This window comes from Pristiophorus japonicus, chromosome 8 (genome assembly GCF_044704955.1).
Source record: "Pristiophorus japonicus isolate sPriJap1 chromosome 8, sPriJap1.hap1, whole genome shotgun sequence".
NCBI lineage: Eukaryota > Metazoa > Chordata > Chondrichthyes > Pristiophoridae > Pristiophorus > Pristiophorus japonicus.
This window is the reverse complement of record NC_091984.1, coordinates 109,793,125-109,820,134: the sequence shown is the minus strand read 5'-3', so window position 1 is coordinate 109,820,134 and position 27,010 is coordinate 109,793,125.

Below are 27,010 nucleotides of genomic sequence, written 5' to 3'. Positions count from 1 at the left end.
AGGGCCACTGAATATAAAAGGGCTGCAGGAGGGGTAAAAACTAAAAATCATGGTTTAAAAACTAGGATGAAAACACTCTACCTAAATGCTCGCAGCATTCGAAATGAGTTAACGGCACAAATCATTACAAATGGGTATGATTTGGTGGCCATTACAGAAACATGGTTGCAAGGTGGCCAAGACTGGGAATTAAACATACAGGGGTATTTGACGATTCAGAAAGATAGGCAAGAAGGGAAAGGAGGTGGGGTAGTTCTGTTAATAAAGGATGATATCAGGGCAGTTGTGAGGGATGATATTGGCTCCAATGAACAAAATGTTGAATCATTGTGGGTGGAGATTAGAGATAGTAAGGGGAAAAAGTCACTGGTTGGCATAGTTTATAGGCCCTCAAATAATAACTTCATGGTGGGCCGGGCAATAATCAAGGGAATAATGGAGGCATGTGAAAAAGGAACGGCAGTAGTTATGGGGGATTTTAACCTACATATCGATTGGTCAAATCAAATCGCAGGGGGTAGCCTGGAGGAGGAATTCATAGAATGCATACGGGATTGTTTCTTAGAACAGTATGTAACAGAGCCTACAAGGGAGCAAGCCATTTTGGATCTGGTCCTGTGTAACGAGATAGGAAAAATAAACGATCTCCTCGTAAAAGATCCTCTCGGAATGAGTGATCACAATATGGTTGAATTTGTAATACAGATTGAGGATGAGGAAGTTGTGTCAGAAACGAGCGTACTATGCTTAAACAAAGGGGACTACAGTGGGATGAGGGCAGAGTTGGCTAAAGTAGACTGGAAACAAGGACTAAACGGTGGCACAATTGAGGAACTTTTAAGGAGCTCTTTCATAATGCGCAACAAAAATATATTCCAGTGAAAAAGAAGGGCGGCAAGAGAAGAGATAACCAGCCATGGATAACCAAGGAAATAAAGGAAAGTATCAAATCAAAGACCAATGCGTATAAGGTGGCCAAGGTTAGTGGGAAACTAGAGGATTGGGAAAATTTTAAGCAACAGCAAAGAATGACTAAAAAAGCAATAAAAAAAGGGAAGATAGATTTCGAAGGTAAACTTGCGCAAAACATAAAAACAGATAGTAAAAGCTTTTACAGATATATAAAATGGAAAAGAGTGACTAAAGTAAATGTTGGTCCCTTAGAAGATGAAAAGGGGGATTTAATAATGGGAAATGTGGAAATGGCTGAGACCTTAAACAATTATTTTGCTTCCGTCTTCACAGTGGAAGACACAAAAACCATGCCAAAAATTGCTGGTCATAGGAATGTGGGAAGGGAGGACCTTGAGATGATCACTATCACTAGGGAGGTAGTGCTGGACAGACTAATGGGACTGAAGGTAGACAAGTCCCCTGGTCCTGATGAAATGCATCCCAGGGTATTAAAAGAGATGGCGGAAGTTATAGCAGATGCATTTGTTATAATCTACCAAAATTCTCTGGACTCTGGGGAGGTACCAGCGGATTGGAGGGCATCTAATGTAACACTTCTGTTTAAAAAAGGGGGCAGACAAAAGGCAGGTAACTATAGGCCAGTTAGTTTAACATCTGTAGTGGGGAAAATGCTTGAAACTATCATTACGGAAGAAATAGCGGGACATCTGGAGAGGAATAGTGCAATCAAGCAGATGCAGCATGGATTCATGAAAGGGAAATCATGTTTAACTAACTTACTGGAATTCTTTGAGGATATAATGAGCATGGTGGATTAAGATGTACCGATGGATGTGGTGTATTTAGATTTCCAAAAGGCATTCGATAAGGTGCCACACAAAAGGTTACTGCAGAAGATAAAGGTACGCGGAGTCAGAGGAAATGTATTAGCATGGATAGAGAATTGGCTGGCGAACAGAAAGCAGAGAGTCGGGATAAATGGGTCCTTTTCTGGTTGGAAATCAGTGGTTAGTGGTGTGCCACAGGGATCAGTACTGGGACCACAACTGTTTACAATATACATAGATGACCTAGAAGAGGGGACAGAGTGTAGTGCAACAAAATTTGCAGATGACACTAAGATTAGTGGGAAAGCGGGTTGTGTAGAGGACTCAGAGAGGCTGCAAGGAGATTTGGATAGGTTAAGCAAATGGGCTAAGGTTTGGCAGATGGAATACAATGTCGGAAAGTGTGAGGTCATCTACCTTGGGAAAAAAAACAGTAAAAGGGAATATTATTTGAATGGGGAGAAATTACAACATGCTGTGGTGCAGAGGGACCTGGGGGTCCTTGTGCATGAATCCCAAAAGGTTAGTTTGCAGGTGCAGCAGGTAATCAGGAAGGCGAATGGAATGTTGGCCTTCATTGCGAAAGGGATGGAGTACAAAAGCAGGGAGGTGTTGCTGCAACTGTATAAGGTATTGGTAAGGCCGCACCTGGAGTACTGCGTGCAGTTTTGGTCACCTTACTTAAGGAAGGATATACTAGCTTTGGAAGGGGTACAGAGACGATTCACTAGGCTGATTCGAGAAATGACGGGGTTACCTTATGATGATAGATTGAGTAGACTGGGTCTTTAGTCCTTAGAGTTCAGAAGGATGAGGGGTGATCTTATAGAAACATTTAAAATCATGAAAGGGATAGACAAGATAGAGGCAGAGAGGTTGTTTCCATTGGACTAGAACTAGGGGGCACAGCCTCAAAATACGGAGGAGCCAATTTAAAACCGAGTTGAGAAAGAATTTCTTCTCCAGAGGGTTTTGAATCTGTGGAATTCTCTGCCCAAGGAAGCAGTTGAGGCTGGCTCATTGAATGTTTTCAAGTCAAAGATAAATAGATTTTTAAGCAATAAGGGAATTAAGGGTTACGGGGAGAGGGCGGGTAAGTGGAGCTGAGTCCACGACCAGATCAGCCATGATCTTATTGAATGGCGGAGCAGGCTCGAAGGGCTAGATGGCCTACTCCTGTTCCTAATTCTTATGTTCTTATGTTCTAAGAACCGACACAGGCACGATGGGTCGAATGGCCTCCTTCTGTGCTGTACAATTCTTATGATTCTATAATACATTGACATGTGAAATAGATTTTCAAATGATTAATATGACTAACAAATGACTGGGGGCTTTAGTATAGATACAGACATGCATAGTGCATGGCAATGATGGTCGCACCACTGAAATGAGGCAGTTAAGGGCATATTTCCCTCTGTGTAAAATTCATAAAAATAGATGTGGGGAAGTAGTGGCACTGTGGCACCAGAAAGCAGGAACTGACTTTTATTTAATTTTTACCATTATGCAATGTTCTCTTTAATTTTTCGGGGGTATCAAAATACCATGCAACTGTGCTTTCTCCTATTTAAAAGCCGGTGAGCCAGCTGCAGAGCACTGTCCGTCCGGCCGGCCTCACAGCTCAAAGGGAACATTGCCGTCATGCATGTTAAAATTCTGACTATTTTTGTCGATTTATGGGTTTTGTTTCTGTGCTGCTGTTTATTAATTTAAAAGTAGGTTATTTCAAGAAATATACCAACCTCAAAATGACTTCTGTGCTGCCTGCTGGCAAACTGCTTTGCATAAATTATGTCTGAAAGAAAGCAGTCAAGCTTGTTGTTTTTCCAGATACATGCATCAATCAGTAATCACCAATCCCCACACCCTGGTGCTAGAAACCATCATAAGTGCATAACTGGCCTGTTGAGCAACAATAGGCCGTGATTTTCTATAGGCGTGAATTTAATGACGTCTGCAGTTAGTTAGACTTGTCCTTGTCCGTTTAGGTTTTTCAATTTTTTACATGGCACCTTGCTATAAGTGCGAATGGTGTGCCACCCTCCTGGGCATCTGGGACCTGTATGAACAGGGCAAGAAAGACTTGCATTTATATAGCACCGGACGTCTCAAAGCGCTTTACAGCCAATGAACTATGTATCTCCTTGCTTAATCCAATTAAAAATTGTGTGATTAACAGCGCAAGGACTGAGAAGGAAGAGTAAATTAGAGTGGGTGAATTCAGGTACAGTAAGAGAAATAGAGAGGGAAAGAAAGATTGGATTAAGAGAGAGAGAAAAGAGACAAAGGAAAAGTGAAACAATTTTTTAGTTTAAAATTTTAACATTCAAGAAATCATTTCGAACAACAATTAAAACCTGAAAGAATGAGATTCCATATTATAATTGTTAATTTTCAGTGTCAGAGGGGTGAACTGGCAGTTATTAATACTTGTCATGTCGTTTGAAGGGTACTTAGACTAAAATGAACAAAACTTAACTTTCTGTGGTGAGTTTAGTTTGTATCTACCACGCAGATACAACAACTTAATGCCATTCAGTGCATTTCAATGGTGAGGCAGACATCGAGACGCCATTTTCATGAAGCTAACGACGAGTGACTCATCTCAGGCGGCAACTTTTGGATTTCCGCTTTTAATCTTGCACCTGCTTCTCGCCTGATGTTGCTGTAGCATTTACGCATAAATAACGGCGAGCGCTAATAGTCTTGCTGTTATTTTGAGAGCAAATTATGGCCCAATATAATTGCATCAGGATCGTCCTTGCATAAGCAGCGCTTATTAGATATCCCGAGTATCCAGCCTGTTAAGAACTGTGAAGAATTGCCACAGTTTGAATATAGAGCGCAGCAGCAATGATGCTAAACTTTACTTCATTTAAAGAGGTGAAACTGAGATTCCCCAACAGTTAGGATTTCATGACCGTATACTGCTGTGAAATGTAGTGTCGTTCATTGGCTTTTGTGTGAGTTGCAGTGCCAGGTTATGCTCTGTAACTTAGCTGTTTTCAGTTTGTTTATGTGCAAATGATTGAGGTTCCTTTATTCCTGTGGAGTAACGAAAGAAAGCAAACCACGTCACCTAGATTAGAGCACTCAACATCCACAGCAAGATATGAGGAGTGACATTAATAACCAATCGGAATGTAATAGCCATCCCCGGGCTGGAGGCAATTAGTCAGATGCATCTGTGAGCAGTAAGTTCAGTTCCTTATGCCTGTTCTGGAAACCACATTTTGTGCACTTTTTTTATGATTGCATAATGATTTTTATTTTTGTAGAAGGAATTAAGCCTTCTTGACAGGCTCAAAACAGCAAATTACTGTTGGCGATAACAGCAAACCAATACTTCATATATTCGTTTGACATTCAGTAAGTCAAAATAAATCAGATAACACCATCTGTTGTTTTAACTATTGGAGTCAGATAATTTATTTTGACATTTAAAATATCTCTATCCCTTCCAGGAGATTTTTTTTTGGCTCGAGGACAGAATTACAGTAGACTCCAAACTAATAATGGAAAATCAGAACATTCTGGGGATATGTTCTAGGCTCCATTAGAAAATAAATGTTTCACCATCAACCCTCATGTTCTACTTCATATGTAGGAGAAATGCCCTTAGAATTGCTTTTAAACTGTCCTCACAATGGAGCGGGTGGATGGACTGAATGCTACAACAACAACAATAACTTGTATTTATATAACACCTTTAACGTAGCAAAATGTCTCAAGATGCATCACAGGAGCTTTATAGAACAAAATTTAACACCGAGTCACATAAGGAGATATCGGGGCAGATGAAGAGATAGGTTTTAAGGAGCGTCTTAAAGGAGGAAAGAGAGGCAGAGTTGCAGAGAGGTTTATGGAGGGAATTCCAGAGCTTTGGGCCTTGGCAGCTGAAAACACAGCCACTGATGGTGGAATGATTAAAATCGCAGATGCCAAAGAGGCCAGAATTAAAGGAGCGCAGATATCTCGGAGGATTGTGAGGCTGGAGGAAATTACAGAGATAGGGAGGAATGAGGCCATGGAGGGGTTTGAAAACAAGGATGAACATTTTTTAATCGAGTCGTTGCTTAACCGGGAGCCAATGCAGGTCAGCGAGCACAGGGGTGATGGGTGAGCGGGACTAATGCTCATTAAACCATGGAAGCCTAGACAAATAATACATTCCTTAGCAAGGTAGAAGACAGCCCATCAAAACCAGAGGCCTAGAGACAGCTCGTTGAGGTGGACGTAAATACGTCCTGCCTTACTTGATCCTGATGGATACTCCTTTCTTAGCACAGACCTGAGAAGCTGAGGAGTAAATGAATGATGGGCATGTCTAGGTGCCAGCACTTCATTGATTTAGAGGACATCAGGGTACCAACAGGACTGTGAAGTGATTGACACCAGAAGGGCTGAACTGTAACACATGAGTCACTCAGATTGGTCTTTAGAATTGAGGAGGTTTCTGATTCAGCAGGTTGTGTGTTCCAAGTCCCATTACAGATAATTGAGCAGATAATCCAGGCTGACATTCCAGTGCAGCACTGAAGGTGCTGTCTTTTGGATAAGACGTTAAGTTGAGGCCCCGTCTACCCTCTCAGGTAGATGTAAAAGATCCCATGGCACAATTTCGAAGAAGAGCAGAGGAGTACTCCCCAGTGTCCTGGCCAATATTTATCCCTCAACCAACATCACTAAAACAGATTATCTGGTCATTATCACATTGCTGTTTGTGGAAACTTGCAGTGCATAAATAGGCTACTTTGCTTCCCTAGATTGCAACACTGACTACACTCCAAAAGTACTTCATTGGCTGTAAAGTGCTTCGGGACATCCCGAGGTTGTGAAAGGCGCTATATAAATGCAAGTTCATTCTTTCTTCAGATGTTTAGTTCGTCAATGTGGGGTAAAATAAAGATTGAGGTGAAAATAGGCAGTCACACTGAAAGCAATCACACTTCTTTTACATTGGTACCATACAAAGAGTTTTCTCCTCTCCTCAACTGGAATTGCAACATGTTTCATATATGTTCTGATAGTCCATGCATCAGGGAAAAGAATGTTGAGATTCATCGCTATTGAGCTGTTGAATGTATTTTGATTTCATGCTATTAAAATCAAAGGCATCTGTGACACCTTGTCAATGTTAATTGATTATTTTGACAGCAAAGTAACATGCAGGCTTCATTTGATGTCATGATTCATTCAGCCATATTGCTGAAAGAGACATGCACAGGGTTTATAAAAAAGGCAGCGATATTTGTGTGTGTGTGGGGCCGGGGGCGGGGGGGTTGGGGCGTGAAGAGCAAAATAATTTTATTCTTTCTCATCAACTTGAGACGTATCCATGCTGGCGATCGAAGGGGTTAATTTTAACCCCCAAAAATGAGTAGGTTGGGGTTGGGTAATTTGTAAAATATTTTTAAGTCTCAAACTGGACTCCAATCCGCCTCCAATCTGCCCACTTCTGAGTTTAAATATTATAATGTGGCTGGCAGCCTCAGATTTAATCTGTTTTCCAGGTTTAACCCGTTGTCGGCTAGACTTGTTTCCCAGACTTCGGGAAACCTGGCAGCTTAAGGGAGGTCAGGACAGCTTCGTGAAAGAGGCAAGTGCCCTTACAGCACTGCTTATGTGCCATTCCCCTGACCGCCCCCCCCCCCCCCCCAAAGTTTACCTGCTTCCTTGGCATCGCCACTCCCCCACCCCCGCCCAATATCGGGGCTGAGATTTCAGTGTTATGTCCACATCAAGTACTTCCTAGTCTTACAGCACAGTTTGAATGCTGGGCAAAGCTCCTTCGACTCTTGCCCTAATGGTGCACCAACTCAAAAGTCAGAGGAATAGTCTGTACCGCACTCACATGACATTTCCATTTGTGATGTTGCCCCCTCCTTGTAACTTCCCTGAGGCGAATTGGCACCGGTTGCTGCTTTACTACACTCAGTAATACAAGGACAGATGTTGAACCAGATGTGAAATCCAATAATATGTTTCAATCCACTGGTGAAAATAGTTTGGGTTCAATTTGCATTGTTTTGGGGTTGCTACCACTTCCCTCTTTTAAAATGAAATGGTCGTACATATGTATTTAAAAAAAAGACAAGACTTTTTCAGTGGCTGGAGTCTCAGCAACAAAGGGGAAGTTTTAAAATGTGTTTTCTTTGTATTTTGGTTGAGGACGGATTCGCTTTTGAAGCTTGGTGGTTTGCTGTGGATATCGGCATTTACACTAAATAGCCAGGGCAGTGAGCTTTTGTGTGAACTCTGTTGGTGCAGTGGAGATGGAGGGACCAGCTCGTGTTCTTTGCTGATTTAATAGCAGGCATGCACATAACCACTGGAGAGTTCACTCAATCCTTGGTGCTCCATGAGGTCATCATCATCATCATAGGCAGTCCCTCGGAATCGAGGAAGACTTGCTTCCACTCTTAACATGAGTTCTTAGGTGGCTGTACAGTCCAATACGAGAACCACAGTCTCTGTCACAGGTGGGACAGATAGTCGTTGAGGGAAGGGGAGGCTGGGACTGGTTTGCCGCACGATCTTTCCAATGCCTGCGCTTGATTTCTGCATGCTCTTGGTGACGAGACTCGAGGAGCTCAGCCCTCTCCCGGAGGTACCGAGAGAGAGAATGTTAAATCCTGGGTGGGAAAACAGTCCGGCAAGTGGCCGGCCCATCCAGGAGCAGCAGCGGAAGGCCAGTCAATTTTAATCAGAAATCAATTTGCCTGGAGGGATCTCTCCTGCTGATCCTCAGCCCACTAGATTCAGCCTGTCGCAGCTTCCCCACTCAGACCATCATGGAAATGGCAATCGAGTCCTGATCTTCCTATTTAAAGAAGGATCCCACTGGCTTCAGGCAGGTGTCCTTGTTGCCTGCAATTTGGTGGGAGGCCTCCTGTCAGAGGGAGCTAAAATTACCCCCAATGTACTTCTGGCAGTCAAGGAAAGCTTATACACGTGAGTTGGGCTTTTGTACAGTGATTTTTGGCTTTGTGGATATCTAATGTTTAAAGGGCACGAATATGAGTCTGTTTTGTGTTAACCATGACACAAAATGTTCTGTGTAACAGCAGCCAAACCAGTATGAATTCAAGATTTGGCTTTGCATTAGAAACCACCTCTTAAGAGTTTGTCTTCTATCACTTCAGCTTCACCCTGGCTGCAGTATATAAAAGGAAGCATATTTTTTAATCTTCAAAGTTTAAAAGTTTTCAGGTGATCATTGAGATTGCCCTAAACATTTGAGTGTTAGTAATGAAATGAAGGGGTAGTTAATACATATTTCACTGGCATTCCAGTTAGTCATTTGGAAAGAAGGAACTTGCACTTATGTAACACCTTATCATGTTCTCGAGACATCCCAAAACACTTTATATCCAATGAATTACTATTGAAAGGCAACGATTGTTACATAGGTGAATTCAGCAGCCAATTTACGCACAAAATCCCACAAAGAAAAAATGAGATGACTGTACAGTTAGTTTGTTCATGGTGCTGTTGGTCAAGTGAGAAATGTTGGCCAGAGCATGAGAAGATCTCCTTGCTCCAATTCAAAAATTCAAATCATGCCATGGCAAACATTGGCATAACATCTCATCCAAAAGGCAGCATTTTCAACAATGCAACATTCCTTCAGAACATTCAAGGAGCTCTGCGCAGGAGTTGCTGTATGCATTTGCAGTACTCAGTTTTTCTCTTGCATCGTTTGGATGAGATGTTAAACCAATTGGACGTAATAGGTCCCATGGCACTATCTCAAAAGCAGACCAGGGCAGCTCTCCCTGGTGTCCTGGAGAGTATTTATCCTCCAATCAACATCACTAAAACAGATTATCTGGTCATTATTACATTGCTGTTTGCGTGACCTTGCTGTGTGCAAATTGGCTGCCACATTTCCCACATTACAATAGTGACTATACTTTAAAGTATAGCTGTAAAGCACTTTGGGGAAGTATTGCGGTTGTGAAAGGTGCTATATAAATGCAAGACTTTGTTTCTCTAATTTGAAAGTAGTACAGAGCCAGTGCTGCCACTCTCAATACAGTACTTGCAATACAACTGTAGCAATAAAATTTCTAAAGTCGAAGTCTGAACCTTCTCATCTATAGTTCAATATTAAGACTTGCATCCTCTGGGTTGAGACTGTCCATCCCATGTTGACTGAAATCTTCAACAGCAATCAGAGAGGTTTCATTGCACTGCCCAATTCACTTTAAAGGATGAGTAGAATTGGCACTTAAAATAAAATGGCCTGCATTTTCATTTTATTTGTGGAATTCATTGGTAAGTTTAAACTTTTTTTCTAATAGTTTTGTTTTAAAAGAGAGCAGGGCATGCTTGTAAAATGAAAGTGGTTCGGTTTTACTTTGCTCTGGATAATGGAGATCGGTATTAACTAGGACTTGGGGAAGGCACTGCTCATTGCATATATTTTAGTAAGTGCTGATTTGAAATGTGAATATATTGTTTGTTGTTGATGGCCTTAATGGTGTTAGCTGTGGCTCAGTGGTAACACTCTCGGTTTAAGAACATAAGAACATGAGAAATAGGAGCAGGTTTAGGCCATCTGGCCCCTCCAGCCTGCTTCCCCATTCAATAAGATCATGGCTGATCTGATCCTGGCCTCAACTCCACTTCCCTTCCTGCTTCCCATAATCCCTTGACTCCCTTCATTCAAAAATCTGTCTATCCCCACCTTAAATATATTCAATGACCCAGCCTCCACAGCTCTCTGGGGAAGAGAATTCTAAAGATTTACGACCCCCTGACAGAAGAAATTCCTCCTCATTTCCGGTTTTAAATGGGCGACCCCTTATTCTGAAATTATGCCCCCTAGTTCTAGATTCATCCCATGAGGGGCAACATCCTCTCTGCATCTACCCTGTCAAACCCCTTCAAAACCTTGTATGTTTCAATAAGATCCACTTTCATTCTTCTAAACTCCAATGAGTATAGGCCCAACCTGTTCAACCTTTCTTCATAAGGTAACCCCTTCATCTCAAGAATCAACCTAGTGAATGTTCTCTGAACTGCCTCCAATACAAGTATATCCTTTCTTAAATAAGGAGACCAAAGCTGTACACAATACTCCAGGTGTGGTCTCACCAATGCCCTGTAAAGTTGTAGCAGGACTTCCCTACTTTTATAATCTATCCCCCTTGCAATAAAGTCAACATTCCATTTGCCTTCCTTATTACTTACTGTACCTGCATGCTAACTTTTTGTGTTTCATGTACAAGGACCCCTGCATCCCGCTGTACCTCAGCATTTTGTAATCGCTCCCCATTTAAATAATTTGCTTTTTTATTTTGCCTAGCAAAGTGGATAACCTCACATTTTCCCACATTATACTCCATCTGCCAGATTTTTGCCCACTCACTTAGCCTATCTATATCCTTTTGTAGATTCTTTGCATTCTCCACACAATTTGCATTCCCACCTTTCTTTGTATCATCAGCAAATTTAGCTACATTACACTCGGTCGATTCATCCATGTCATTAATATAGATAGTAAATAGTTGAGGCCCCAGCACTGATCTCTGTGACATCCCACTAGTTACTGTTTGCCAACCGGAAAATGACCCATTTATCCCGACTCTCTGTTTTCTGTTAGTTAGCCAATCCTCTATCCATGCTAATATATTACTCCCAACCCCGTGAGCTCTTATCTTGTGCAGTAACCTTTTATGTGGCACCTTATCGAATGCCTTCTGGAAATCCAAATACACCACATCCATTGGTTCCCCTTTATCCACCCTGCTTGTTACATCCTCAAAGAAATCCAGCAAATTTGTCAAACGTGATTTCCCTTTCATAAAACCACGCTGACTCTGCTTGACGGTATTATGATTTTCTAAATGTCCTGCTACCACTTCCTTAATAATGGACTCCAGCATTTTCCCAAAGACAGATGTTAGGCTAACTGGTCTATAGTTGCCTGCTTTCTGTCGCCCTCCTTTCTTACATAGGGGCATTACATTTGCGGTTTTCCAGTCTATTGGGACCTTTTCAGAATCCAGGGAATTTTGGTAGATTATAATAATAACTTTTATTTATATAGCTCCTTTAACATAGTAAAATGTCCCAAGGCGCTTCACAGCAGTGTTACAAGACAAAACAGATAAATTTGACATCGAACCACAAAAGAAGAAATTGAGCAAATGACTAAAAGCTTGGTTAAAGAGGTAGGTTTTAAAGAGCGTCTGAAAAGAGGAAAGAGACAGAGGCCGAGAGGTTTATGGAGGGAGTTCCAGAGCTTAGGACTCAAACAGCTGAAGGCACGGCCACTGATGGTTGAGCAGTTATAATGAGGGATGTTCAAGAGGGCAGAATTTGAGGAGTGCAGACATTTTGTGGAGTTGTGAGGCTGAAAAGGATTACAGAGATAGGAAGGGGCAAGGCCATGGAGTGATTTGTAAACAAGGATGAGAATTTTGAAACTGAGCCATTATTTAACCGGGAGCCAATGTCGGTCAGAAAGCACAATGGTGACGGGTGATCATGACTTGGTGCGAGTTAGGATACGGGCTGCTGAGTTTTGGATGACCTCAAGTTTACGTAGTGTAGAATGTAGGAGGCCAGCCAGGAATAAGTTGGAGTAGTCAAGTCTAGAGATAACAAAGGCACGAATGAGGGTTTCAGCAGCAGAAGAGCTGAGACAGAGGTGGAGGTAGGCAATATTATGGAGGTGGAAAAAGGCAGTTTTAGTTATGCTGTGGATGTGTGGCTGGAAACTCATTTCAGGGTCAAATATGACACCTAGGTTGCGAATAGTCTTGTTCACCCTCAGATAGATGCTTGGGAGAGGGATGGAGTCAGTGATTAGGGAACGCTGGTTGTGGCAGGGACCAAAGATAATGGCTTCGGTCTTCCCAATATTTAATTGGAGAAAATTTCTGCTCATCCAGTACTGGATGTCGGACAAGCAGTCTGAAAATTTAGATACCAAGCAGGGGGTCAAGAGAAATGGTGGAGAGGTAGAGCAGGGTATCGTCAGCATACATGTGGAAACAGACTCTGTGTTTTCGGATGATATCGCCAAGGAGCAGCATATAGATGAGAAATAAGGGGGGGGGGCCAAGAATAGATCCTTGGAGGACACCAGAGGTAATGATGCGGGAGTGGGCAGAGAAGCCATTGCAGGAAATTTTCTGGCTACGATGAGATAGATAAGAATGGAGCCAGGTGAGTGCAGTCCCACCCAGCTGAACAATGGTTGAGAGGCGTTGGAGCAGGATGGAGTGGTCAACTGTGTCAAAGGCTGCAGACAGGTCCAGAAGGATGAGGAGGGATGGTTTACCTTTGTCACACTCTCAAAGGATGTCATTTGTGACTTTGATGAGAGCCGTTTTGGTACTGTGGCAGGGGCGAAAACCAAGGGATTCAAACATTGATTTTATGGAAAGATGGTCACGGATTTGGGAGGCAACAACAGGTTCAAATACTTTGGACAGGAAAGGGAGGTTGGAGATGGGGCAATAGCTAGCAAGCAAAGTGGGTCAAGGGTTGTTTTTTTGAGGAGAGGGGTGTTGACGGCAGATTTGAAGGAGAGGGGGACAGTACCTGAGGAGAGCGAACCGTTAACAATATCGGCTAACATGGGAGCCAAAAAAAGAAGTTGGGTGGTCAGCAGTTTAGTGGGCATAGGGTTAAGGGAGTGGGTCTCATGGACAAGATGAGCTTGGAGAGATCAAGAGCGGAGATCAAAGAGAAACTAGAGAAAGATGTGAGTTTAGGGCTAGGGCAGGTGGGAGCCTCAGCTGAAGTTTGGTCCTGTGGGCTGGGTCGCAAAGGCAGCTGATCGGATGGTCTCAATCTTTGAGACAAAGAAGTAAGATTAAGATTTTCAAAGACAAAGATTACAGCCAATGCGTCCACTATTTTTTCAGCCACTTCTTTTAAGACCCTAGGATTCAGCGGACTTGTCCACCTTTAGTCCCATTAGTTTGCCTAGTACTTTTTCTCTAGTGATAGTGATTGTTTTAAGCACCCCCTCTCAATAGCCCCTTGATTATCAATTATTGGGATGCTTTTAGTGTCTTCTACTATCAAGACCGATACAAAATATTTGTTCAAAGTCTGCCATTTCCCTGTTTCCCATTATTAATTCCCAAGTTTCATCCTCTAAGGGACCAACGTTTACTTTGGCTATTCTCTTCCTTTTTATATACCTGCAGAAGCTCTTACTGTCTGTTTTTATATTTCTTGCTAATTTACTCTCATAAACTATCTTCTCTTTCTTTATTATTTTTTTAGTCGTCCTTTGCTGCTTTCTAAAAAATTCCCAATCCTCTGGTCTTCCACTATTCTTCGCAACATTGTATGCCTTTGTTGTCAATTTGATACCATCCTTTACTTCCTTAGTTAGCCATGGATGGGTTCATCCTTCCCTTAGAGTCTTTCTTTCTCACTGGAATATATCTTTGTTGAGAGTTATGAAATAACTCCTTAAATATTTGCCACTGCTCATGTACCATCTTACCCTTTAATCTATTTTCCCAGTCCACTTTAGCCAACTCTGCCTTCATACCTTTGTAATTGCCTTTATTTAAGTTCAGGACACTAGTTTGAGACAAAGCTTTCTCATCCTCAAACTGAATTTGAAATTCTACTATGCTATGGTCACTCTTCCCAAGAGGATCCTTTACTATGAGATCATTAGTTAATTCAATCTCATTACACATTACCAGATCTAAAATAGTCTGCTCCCTGGTTGGTTCCACAACGTATTGTTCTAAGAAACAATCTCGAATACACTCTATGAACTCTTCCTCAAGGCTACCTTTTCCAATTTGATTTGTCCAATAAATATGAAGATTAAAATCACCCATGATTATTGCCTTGAGTCAGAATGTTGAGAGTCCATGTCTACTGCCAGGATGAGTACATAATCTAGGTTGACACTCCAGTACAGTACTGAGGGAGTCCTGCACTGTCGGAGGTGCCGTCTTTTAGATGAGACATTAAGCCGAGGTTCCCGTCTGCAATCTAAGGTGAATGTAAACGATCCCATGGCACTATTTTTCAGGAAAAGGTATCCTGTCAGTATGTTTAGTAGCACAACAATGCACATCATAATGTTACACCTGGTGAACGTATGAAGTGGTTTATGTGTTCGAGCGGTAGTTTGTGATCCTGCAGGATACAATGTTTGGGTCATTGAATAAACATTGAATAGTCAGAGTTTTATTTAATCAATGACTGTGGTTTAACTTCTCTATCGAGAAGCACGCTGGATGACTGATTTAAGACCAGTCCAAACACGACTAAATTTGAACATAAGTAATTGTAGTAGCGTTCTCTGCGAACGAATGGGGCCAATTGTTCTTCTGACACTGAGCTATAGGGCCTCTGGTCCAATGTTACCGAGCTGGTTGTGGTGGCGTTGATGGGGCAATCCTGGATATGAAACGAAATGCTGTAACCAGTGCTGGAATTTTGCTTTAATGGGGATTTTTCTTTCGCTGACTGTCCTGCTGCTAGAGTGCCTAGCATTGGCATCACTGTTAAGGGGTAGTGACTAATACCAACTTATTTTGTGCTGTCTCTATTTGGTGCGAAGTCTATTATGCAGTGCCATAGAATTCTGTCATCATACTTATTGTATATGTAGGCACTCTGTTAATGACTCTACATGGCAGGGGTATGGTACTTAAACTGTGAAGACTGTAGTTCTTTATTGCAGCTCCTAGAGTGAGGACACCAAGAGGTGAGCTCCATTTTATACTGGGTTACCTGCAGTGTGCAGGTAACCCTTAGCTCTTCAGCAGCAGCACCCTCTGGTGTACAGGTAAGCTGTGTACAGTGTAAGGATACATTCAGTGTTACAGTACACCATAACCATTGTAGGCATGCATACATAACAACACTCCTCCCTACGCATTTTTCAAGTCCTTATTGCCATGACTTGGGGAGGTGATCAGTAGTGGGCTGTGGGAGGTTGTGGTGAGGGTTGTGTGGGTGCCAGGTATGATCCCTGTGCTTGAGGCTGGCATACATTTCCCCCCCTTCACACACAGACCATGTGGGTGTCACTGTTGTGGGGTCCCTCAGTGGAGGAGCCAATGCAGTGGGTAGGGTACATACACTGTAGAGTGGGTAAGTGGTGGTGTGTGGTGCTGGGCAGGGCCACAGGACTGTGTGGGCTCCTTGTCCCCCATTGGTGATGAAAGTCAGGTCATCCCAGGGTCTGCCAGGAAAGCTGGGGGGTACTGGCCTCTCGCTCCTGGTGTTGGCCCTGGTGCCCAGGGAGTGTAAGGCTAATCTGGGGCAGGTTGCCAGTGGTGGTGGCTGAGTTGCCCATTGACCGCTGTCCCTGCAGTGGGTCTGCTCCTACTGGGTGTGTGTGAGCCCTTCCTGGGGCATCACATTTGTCCCAAAAGTCCAGGCTACATGGTCAGGTAGCCCACTGGACCTGGGGGTCTCCCATGGGGGATTCCTCTGGCATTTACATTGTCCCTGTAGAACCCTGGTGTCCTTTAACAGTTTACTTCCTGTATACATGACACATTGGTTCCAATCATACATAGTCAAATCTACACTGTCATCTCTCTTTACATTGTTACTTACAGCATTTACATCACTTTCTTGTATCTCAGTCTCTCCATACATGGTTACATTTGTCATTTTAAAATTTCTATCATCATCATTAAGTATTACAAACTTGTTCTTAACATCACTTACACAAGCATTCAGTTACTCCGACATCACAATTCAACGTTACATTATCATACCTGCATTCGCTAACTGCATTTTTAACTTTAAAGTCCTTGTCATCTTTAGAGTGAAACTGTCCCTTTAAATTCTTTGGGTTACTGGTCTCCTTTAAGGGGGCCTTCCAATCCAGTTCGCCGCTCGGTGCCACGTGTCGCTCCTCCAACGCTGCCCCTCGTGGTCTGGTCGCGGCCATTTTGATTTTAGGTTCTTCGCCTCGTGGTGCGGCCGCCATCTTCCCGCTCTCCTCCAGGTAGGCTGTGGTGATCTTTTCCTTCTCAGGTTCAGCCACAGACGTCGGGAATCCACTTTTTTCGATGATATTCTTCCCTTGGAGTCCTGCCACGGCCCGGAAGGTGGAGTCTGGACTTTCGGTTTTGGTAATCTCGCCACGCTGTTGTGAATCCGTCACCGTGCAGTTGAGCTGGATGGTAGGATTTCTAGGTACAGCGATGGATCCAAGTTCGGGACTGCATGGGATATCGATTGCTGGAGCTCGGAGGCCGTCGTCTCTTCGACCGACTTGGACCTGCTTCATCCAACTTCTTCCCAGCAGCGTTGAACCATCGCTGGCAATGATCCACAGGGTTCATCATGCCGCCCTGGGAGACCTGGACGTCCACGCTGCCATTAACTGAGATTTTGCCTTTGGTGTAGGTGAGCAGCTTCGCCTGGACAGAAGACAATTTTGGTCGTTTGGCAGGATTAATCCAAAGTTTTTCAACGGTCGTCTGGCTCATCAAAGACTAACTCGCCCCTGTGTCGATCTCTATCGAAACTGGAACTCCGTTGATGTCTACTTCCATCTTTTACGGGGAACTTTTGGTGGAGCAGGTATAAATTCCATACTCTTCTTCCAGGGGTTGAGCAGCTTCGTCTTCATCTGTGTCGGAGCCCCAGTGATCAGCCAACTCTTCAGCGACGCAGTGAGTAAAGCTTTTTCTGCACGTTCTCTGAAGGTGACCTTTCACATTGCAGCCTTTGCAGGTATAGTCTTTGTAACGGCACTGGTGGGCCCTGTGGTTTCCTCCACAGTACCAGCACGGGGCTAGCCGATGGCCCCATGTGGCAGACTCAGGGTTGTGGGACTCGGGGCAGCATTTCTGCCTTTAGAAGTCACCATTCGGTTCACTGCACTCGTCAATTTAGAGTCCTGAGTGTGGGTCATCATTCGTTTGGAGTTGCCGACCGAAATCATGTAGGTCTGGCTCACTTTAATTGCCTTCTGCAGGGTGACTGTGATGTCCGCAGAGAGCAGTTTGTGGAGGAGGCCCTCGTGGCCGATTCCGATAACAAATATGTCCCTTAGTGCTTCGTTAAGGTGGTCGTCAAGATCACACGGTGCAGCCAATCTTCTTAAATCTGCAACATACTTAGCAATTTCTTGGCCTTCGGGTCGCGGTGAGTGTAGAACCGGTGCCTGGCTGTGAGGATGCTTTCTTTGGGTTTTAGTTGCTCTTGTAGTCAGGTTACAAGTTCCCCATAGCTCTTGGTTGTTGTCTTCACTGGACCTAGCAAGTCCCTGACGAGGCCATGGATAGTGGGCCCACAACTATTAAGCAGGATGGCTCTGCGCTTGTTCGGTAGTGTGGCCGGTGTGTCCCCATCCAGATCGTTGGCTATGAAGAAGTGTTCTAACCTTTCCACGAAGGCGACCCAATCTTCCCCATTGGTGAATTGTTGAAAGTTGCTGAGATTCGACATGTTGTGCGTGTAGTTCTTGATCTCATCGGCAGTTATTGTATATGTAGGCACTCTGTTAATGACTCCACGAGGCAGGGTATGGTACTTAAACTGTGAAGATTGTAGTACTTTATTGAAGCTCCTAGAGTGAGGACACCAAGAGGTGAGCTCCCTTTTATACTGGGTTACCTGCAGTGTGCAGGTGACCCTTAGGTCTCCAGCAGCACAGGTAAGGTAAGGTATGTACAGGGTGAAGGTACATTCAGTGTTACAGTACATCATAACATTGTAGGCATGCATACATAGCAATACTTTTGACCTATTGTAAGACGCTAAACGGGCAAGTGCGCAATGTCACTTTGGATTATTTGATGTATTAATTTAGAATCTTGTCCTATGAGGGTGTATACCGCTATATTCTGTGCCCTTTCTGTCTTCTTTTGACCTTTTGACCTATTTTTCACCTGAACTTTGGTTAGCCTTTTGTTTATAATCACTTTCTTGGTTGAGTTAGATGATATCACCAATGGTGCTGAGGTTGTAACAAGGTCAAATGGACAAAAAGAGCTAATCGAATGTCGACAACTGATGTAAGTTATGCTGTTAATGGTTAACGAATGACAGCATTTAAGACCACTAGCCTGTGGACAAGGAAAGCGGATTCTGTCCATCGAGGCAATTGATTGTTTACTGGAGCTTGAAATCACAAGTTGGATAAATGGTGTATTTTTTTATGTTTTTGATAGTTTATAACTCGGGATTTTATAGCGGGCCTGTATCCCTTATATGTTTTTTAAAAAGAAAACTATACATTCAGCCGCGCAGCTCCCATTTTTCACGCGCTAACTAGCCTACTAAGCCCCCAATATGGCGGGCAGGAAGCCCACACACATTTTTGGCCAGAAGTACGCCATCTGCATTACTGAGATTTTTTTGAAAGGCATCCTTTACCAACACATGCAGCAGGTGTTGGGCCCTTTGCATATGTAAATAAGGGGCTAACTTCTATTCGAGGCCCCACTTCAAGATTGGTTTGCTCTGAGGAAACCAGTGCCAGGACAGGCTGCAATCAGGGAAACCAGATCTGGGGATCACCTACGACCAATAAGGTAAGCTTTTCACATTTATTTACCTGAATGTGGAGCTTGGAGGAGCAAGAGTGCTCCTCCCGACAGCACAATTGATGAAAGCTCACCGCCCCCTCTGAAACCCCCTCCCTCCAATTGCTGCTGATCCCGGCCCTTGAGCTCCGCTCCTATCCCGTTCGGACCCCAATCCCGGATCCGACCCTCAGACCCACTTACATGAGGGCCGTTGTGACAATAGCAGTGGCTCGATCTTGCACTCCTCTTAGCCAGCTGATTGTTGTGCCTAGCCGGCTCCATTATAATGAGGCCCGAGGGCCAATATTGGGGATCTCCCTGAGCCTCACCAGTCGAACACAGGGCATGAACCCTGTGCCTTCCACGCAGCTAAAAATGCACGTGCACTAGGCTTCAGTTTCCAAGGACAAGTATATTCTACCGAATTGTCCCATAATCATACATCTTTAAAAAAAAGACTTGAATTTATATAGTGCCTTTCATGACCACCAAACGTCTTAAAGCGCTTTACAGCCAATTAAGTATTTTGTGGACTGTAGTCACTGTTGTAATGTGGGAAACACGGCAACCAATTTGCGCTCAGCAAACTCCCACAAACAGCAATGTAATAATGACAAGATAATCTGATTTTTTGTTACGTTGATTGAGGGATAAATATTGGCCAGGACACCGGGGATAACTCCCCTGCACTTCTTTGAAATAGTGTCATGTGATCTTTTAAGTCCACTTGAGAGAGCAGACGGGGCCTCGGTTTAACGAGTTATCCGAAAGACGGCATCTCGGACAGTGCAGCACTCCCTCAGCACTGCACTGGAGTGTCAGCCTAAATTTTTTGTGCTCAAGTCCCTGGAGTGGGCCTTGAACCTGTCATGTATGCAAACTCTTTGTATTCACTATGTAACTATGTACGATGTACCACCTGAGGGCGCTGCTGTTGGAGGTCCCAGGTGTTACCTACCCAGGTGTGCAGGGGCATATAAAAGGTGGTCAGCCATGCTGCCCCTCACTTTACAGTCGTATTAAATGGACTGAAGTCACACAGCTTACTCACAGTACAAGGCCTCGTGGAGTTATTCAATGGTAATTGCAGACATAACAACTGGCGACGAGTTACAGATCACAAACTTTTACGCAGTCATGGCTGCCGTTGGTGTTTTAGAACAGTATGCAGAGGGTGAAGATTGGGAAGCCATTATCGAGTGGTTTGACCAGCACTTCATGGCCAACGACCTGGACAGTGAGGCACTGAAAGGAAAACGCAGGGCGATTCTTTTGACCATCTGCAGGTCCATGGTCTATGGCCTCATCAGAGATCTGCTTGCACCAGTGAAACCAATGGAGAAGTCATACGCAGAGCTGCACACGCTGATTCGGGAACACCTCAAACCAATGGATGGCATCACTTTGGTCAGATTAATGGTCAGGTATCACTTCTACACCTGGCCGCCTGGAGGGCCAGGACGTGGCGAAGTATGTTGCCAACTTAAGACGGCTCGTGGAACCGTCTTAATTCGCGGGGTTTTTGAATGATGCATTGCGAGACGCTTTTGTGATGGGCATAGGCCACGAGGATATCCTTCGCAAGCTACTGGCTGCCGAAACCTTTGACCTCAAGAAGGACATCACCATAAGCCAGGCATTCATGTCCTCGAGTCGCGATACCATACAGATGACTTCCGACCAGAATTGGAGCTCACTGGCAAGTACTATATGTAAAATAACGCTGATTGCAGCCAGAACTGTTGACCTAATAAGAACGGTGCAGAGCAGAGCCTACATACCTGCTGCTGCTAGGCCGCCAAGGGGTGTAAATGTGAAATCATTAATACAATGCTGGCATTGTGGGGGTAATCATGGGGCCCATCAATGTCAATTTAAAGACTATGTGTGCAAAAGCTGCAGAAAAAGGGGCCACTTCCAGCGAATGTGCAAACGTACTGAGACTCAGCATGTGGCAGTGGAGTCGGCAGAAGAGTTGTGATCCAGCATGGATCACAAAGGACAAGCTAGAGAGGCAACTCAGCCTGAGGGAGCAGTGTGCGGGGTGCACACTTTCTCCACAAAAAGTCCTCCCATGATGATAAAAGTCAAATGAAATGGCGTTCCTGTATCCATGGAACTGGACACGGAGGCGAGTCAGTCACTTATGAGCCAGAAGGCATTTGAAAGGCTGTGGGGCAACAACAAAGCACAAAACCCAAGCACAAAGCTGAGCCCGATTCAGATAAAGCTGCGCACTTACACCAAGGAACTGATACCAGTTATTGGCAGTGCGAATGTAAAAGTATCCTATGATGGAGTGGCACACTAGCTGCCACTGTGGATTGTACCAGGTGATGGGCCAACGCTGCTTGGCAGACGCTGGATGGGGAAGATTCGGTGGAACTGAGAAGATGTCAAAGTATTATCGTCAGTGGACAATGCTTCCTGTGCTCAAGTGCTGAGCAAGTTCCCATCTTTATTTGAACCAGGCATTGGCAACTTCACAGGCGCCAAAGTACAGATCCACTTGGACCCCGAGGCACAGCCCGTTCGTCACAAGGCTCGAGCAGTCCCCTACATGATGAGGGAGAAAGTGGAGATCGAATTGGACAGACTTCAATGTGAGGGAATCACATCGCCAGTCGAGTTCAACGAGTGGGCCAGCCCGATTGTTCCGATACTAAAGAGCGATGGCTCGGTCAGAATCTACGGTGACTACTAAGTAACAATCAACTGAGTCTCGTTACAGGACCAGTACCCACTACCCAAAGCCGATTACCTTTTTGCGACATTAGCAGGGGGAAAGGTGTTCACCAAGCTGGATTTAACCTCCGCTTACATGACCCAGGAGCTGGTTGAGTCGTCGAAAAAATGAACATGCATTAACATGCACAAAGGACTGTTTGTGAACCACAGGTGCCCGTTCGGGATTCGCTCAGCTGCAGCCATATTCCAAAGAAACATGAAGAGCCTGTTGAAATCGGTTCCATGCACCATTGTATTTCAGGACGACTTCCTCATCACGGGCCGTGACACCTCCAAACACCTGCACAACCTGGAAGAAGTTTTAAGTCGACTAAACAGAGTTGGACTCCAGTTGAAACGATCCAAATGTGTCTTTCTTACACCAGAGGTAGAATTCCTGGGGAGGAAGATTGCGGCAGACGGCATCAGACCCACAGACGTGAAGTTAGAGGCCATCAAGAATGTACCAACACCACGAAATGTGACGGAGCTGCGCTTGTTCCTGGGACTCCTCAACTATTTCGGTAATTTTCTTCCAGGGTTGAGCACCTTGCTGGAACAATTGCACAAGCTGTTGCACAAGGGAGACGACTGGGCTTGGGGTAAAAATCAAGAGGCCGCCTTTGAGAAGGCCAGAAACCTGCTGTGTTCGAATAAGTTGCTGGTGTTATATGACTCATGTAATTGTCTAGTTTTAGCAAGTGATGCGTCGTCGTACGGTGTCGGGTGGGTTTTGCAGCAAGCCAATGCAGTGGGCAAGCTCCAATTGGCTGCATATGCGTCCAGAAGCCTATCAAAGGCCGAAGGAGGCTACCAGCATGGTCGAAAATGAGGCTTTAACCTGTGTTTATGGGGTAAAAAGATGCACCAATATTTGTTCGGACTCAGGTTCGAGTTAGAGATGGAACACAAACCCCTAATCTCACTGTTTTCGGAAAGCAAAGGCATAAACACCAATGATTTGTCTCGAATCCAAAGATGGGCACTAATACTATCTGCCTACGACTATGTGATCCGCCACAGGCCAGGCACTGAAAACTGCGCCGATGCCCTCAGCCGATTACCGTTGCCCACCACCGGGGTGGAGACGGTGCAGCCCGCAGACCTGCTATTGGCCATGGATACCTTTGATAGCGAAAGCTCACTTTTAATGGCCCATGGGGAAATGTTGGAATCAATTATTAAAGATGATATAACAGAGCATTTGGAAAGTAGTGACAGGATCGGTCCAAGTCAGCATGGATTTATGAAAGGGAAATCGTGCTTGACAAATCTTCTAGAATTTTTTGAGGATGTAACTAAGGGAGAGGACAGGGGAGAACCAGTGGATGTGGTGTATTTGGACTTTCAAAAGGCTTTTGACAGGGTTCCACACAAGAGATTGGTGTGCAAAATTAAAGCACATGGTATTGGGAGTAATGTATTGACGTGGATAGAGAACTGGTTGGCAGTCAGGAAGCAGAGAGTCGGGGTAAACGGTTCTTTTTCAGAATGGCAGGCAGTGACTAGTGGGATGCCGCAGGGCTCAGTGCAGGGACGCCAGCTATTTACAATATATATCAATGATTTAGATGAAGGAATTGAGTGTAATATCTCCAAGTTTGCAGATGACACTAAGCTGGGTGGCGGTGTGAACTGCGAGGAGGACGCTAAGAAGCTGCAGGGTGACTTGGACAGGTTAGGTGAGTGGGCAAATGAATGGCAGATGCAGTATAATGTGGATAAATGTGAGGTTATCCACTTTGGTGGCAAAAACACGAAGGCAGAATATTATCTGAATGGCGGCAGATTAGGAAAAGGGGAGGTGCAACGAGACCTGGCTGTCATGGTACATCAGTCATTGAAAGTTGGCATGCAGGTACAGCAGGCGGTGAAGAAGGCAAATGGCATGTTGGCCTTCATAGCTAGGGGATTTGAGTATAGGAGCAGGGAGGCCTTACTGCAGTTGTACAGCGCCTTGGTGAGGCCTCACCTGGAATATTGTGTTCAGTTTTGGTCTCCTAATCTGAGGAAGGACATTCTTGCTATTGAGGGAGTGCAGCGAAGGTTCACCAGACTGATTCCAGGGATGGCAGGACTGACATATGAGAACTGACTGGATCAACTGGGCCTTTATTCACTGGAGTTTAGAAGGAGGAGAAGGGATCTCATAGAAACATATAAAATGCTAATGGGACTGGACAGGTTAGATGCAGGAAGAATGTTCCCGATGTTGGGGAAGTTCAGAACCAGGGGACACAGTCCAAGGATAAAGGGTAAGCTATTGAGGACTGAGATGAAGAGAAGCTTCTTCACTCAGAGAGTTGTTAACCTGTGAAATTCTCTGCCGCAGAGAGTTGTTGATGCCAGTCCGTTGGATATATTCAAGGGAGAGTTAGATATGGCCCTTACGGCTAAAGGGATCAAGGGGTATGGAGAGAAAGCAGGGAAGGGGTACTGAGATGATGATCAGCCATGATCTTATTGAATGGCGGTGCAGGCCCGAAGAGCCGAATGGCCTACTCCTGCACCTATTTTCTATGTTTCTATGTTAAGACCTGGACCAGCCAGGATCCTCTGCTATCCCTTGTAAAAAGTTGCGTCCTCAATGGGAGCTGATCAGCTGTCCCTAGAAACATGCAAGACGAGATCAAGCTATTGCACTGTCGTAAAGACGAAATGTCGATCCATTCAGATTGCCTCTTATAGGGCAACCACGTTATCTTGCCAAAGAAAGGCAGGGAAACCTTCATATGTGACCTACACAGCACCCACCCTGGCATAGTCATGATGAAGGCTATCGCCAGGTCCCACGTCTGGTGGCCCGGCATTGACTCGGACCTGGAGTCATGCATGCACCAGTGTAACACATGCTCACAACTGAGCAATGCTCCCAGGTAGGCTCCACTTTGTCTCTGGTCCTGGCCCTGAAAACCTTGGCCCAGGATCCATGTGGATTATGCAGGCCCCTTTCTGGGAAAGATGTTCCTGGTTGTTGTGGATGCCTACTCCAAATAGATTGAATGTGTAATAATGGCATCCAGCACGTCCGCAACCACCATTGAAAGCCTCAGGGCCATGTTTGCCACCCGTGGCTTACCCGACATTCATGTCAGCGACAATGGTCCGTGCTTCACCAGTTCGGAATTCAATGAATTCATGACCCGTAATGGCATCAAGCATGTCAGATCTGCCCCATTCAAGCCCGCATTCAAAGGCCAAACGGAGTGGGCAGTCCAAGCATAAAGCAGAGTTTGAAACATGTCACAAAAGGCTCCTTACAAACCCGCCTGTCCTGGGTACTGCTCAGCTACAGGACACGACTCCACTCACTTACCAGGGTTCCCCCTGCAGAATTACTAATGAAACCCGCACTCAAAACGAGGCTCTCCTTAGTACATCCTGACCTTGTTGATCAGGTGGAAACCAGGCGTTATCAGCACAACACGTACCATGATTGTACGGCTGTATCACACGACATCACTGTAAATGACCCTGTATTTGTGCTGAATTACGGTCAGGGCACTGTATTAGCCAAGGAGGGGAATAGAGTGTTTGTTGTCAAACTGCTTAATGGTCAAATGTGCAGAAAACATTTGGACCAAACCAAATTACGATTCACAGATAACCAGATAACCAGGAACCACCGGAAGAGGACCTCATCTTCAGTGACCCACCGACACACGCCCAATCAACAACAGACCTCGGTGCCAACCACGAGGATGATCCCACCATCCCCAACAGTTCAGCCCAACTAGTTGGGTTGCAAGACAGCAGTGACCCAACCAACTCACCCAGGCCAGAAGCAACACTCAGACGGTTAACCAGGGAGCGCAGGGCTCTGGGTCACCTTAACCTGTAATTAACTCGCACCAAAGACTTTGTGGGGGGGGGGGGGGGGAATGATGTCATGTATGCAAACTCTTTGTATTCACTATGTACGATGTACCACCTGAGGGCGCTGCTATTGGAGGCCCCAGGGGTTACCTGCCCAGGTGTGCAGGGGCATATAAAAGGTGGTCAGCCATGCTGCCCCTCACTTTACTGGCGTATTAAATAGACAGAAGTCACACAGCTCTTACTCACAGAACAAGGCCTCGTGGAGTTATTCGATGGTAATTGCAGACATAACAGAACCCACAACCTTCTGACTCGAAGACGAGTGTGCTACCCATCGAGACACAGCCCTTTTAAAAGGTGGTGTCTGTGCAGTTACCAAGGCAGCTGTCATGCCTCATTTCCCTGCTTTTGTTTGTGCCTTGGAGCAGACATTTTTGTGCCACCGTCCCCTTGTGTGACACCATGAATCGCAGTTTTAGTGGTGTAATTAATGAGGACAGGTGATTGTGCATTTCTTCCGAATTCATTATTACTAATCCCGCTTAAATCCGCTGTGAGGTCCTATCACGCACCATGGTAGCTCACCTAGGAAGGTCCATGGGGGTAAAATCTGCCTTGGGTGGCAGCGCAAATTGAGCGATAACAAATTGGCAGCCCGTTTAGCGAGCACCCAATTTTCTATTCCAGTTGCTTCAATGTGTGTAACCTGCTTATCCTTCTCCCTTTGCAGCTGTCGTTCCAACGTTACCTCATAAAATGTCAGTGCTGTGCTGAAATTGTAGGAGCTTGTGCGCTACAGGCTGAGAAATCTTATCAACCAGAACTTGTCTGCGCTTTGTTTGGGGCGGGCTGGCAGGCTGAATCTGAACCTGTTTATTAAGTTCAAAGTCTCGACAGATAATCAGTCTACTTCCAAATACGGTGGAGCATAAAAGTATCAGCTGTCTCCACAAGAGAAAATAAAGCCAAAACTCCTAAGCTCAACTCCGCTGAAGGATTCGCGTGCACCAGCACCCTATGAAATGCTGCTACACCGTGTCATTCAAAAACTCCTTCCCAAGTAATGCTACTTTAGCTGTGGGCTGGACTCAACAATCCTGAGCTTTGGAAGGGGGGGGGGGGGGGGGGGGAAGGGAAGAAATCACCAAGGGTTCCCTTTCCTGATTGCTGGAGTGTGCACTTCAGTGAATATTGGGAGGAGAACAGATTCAGATGTGGCTGTGA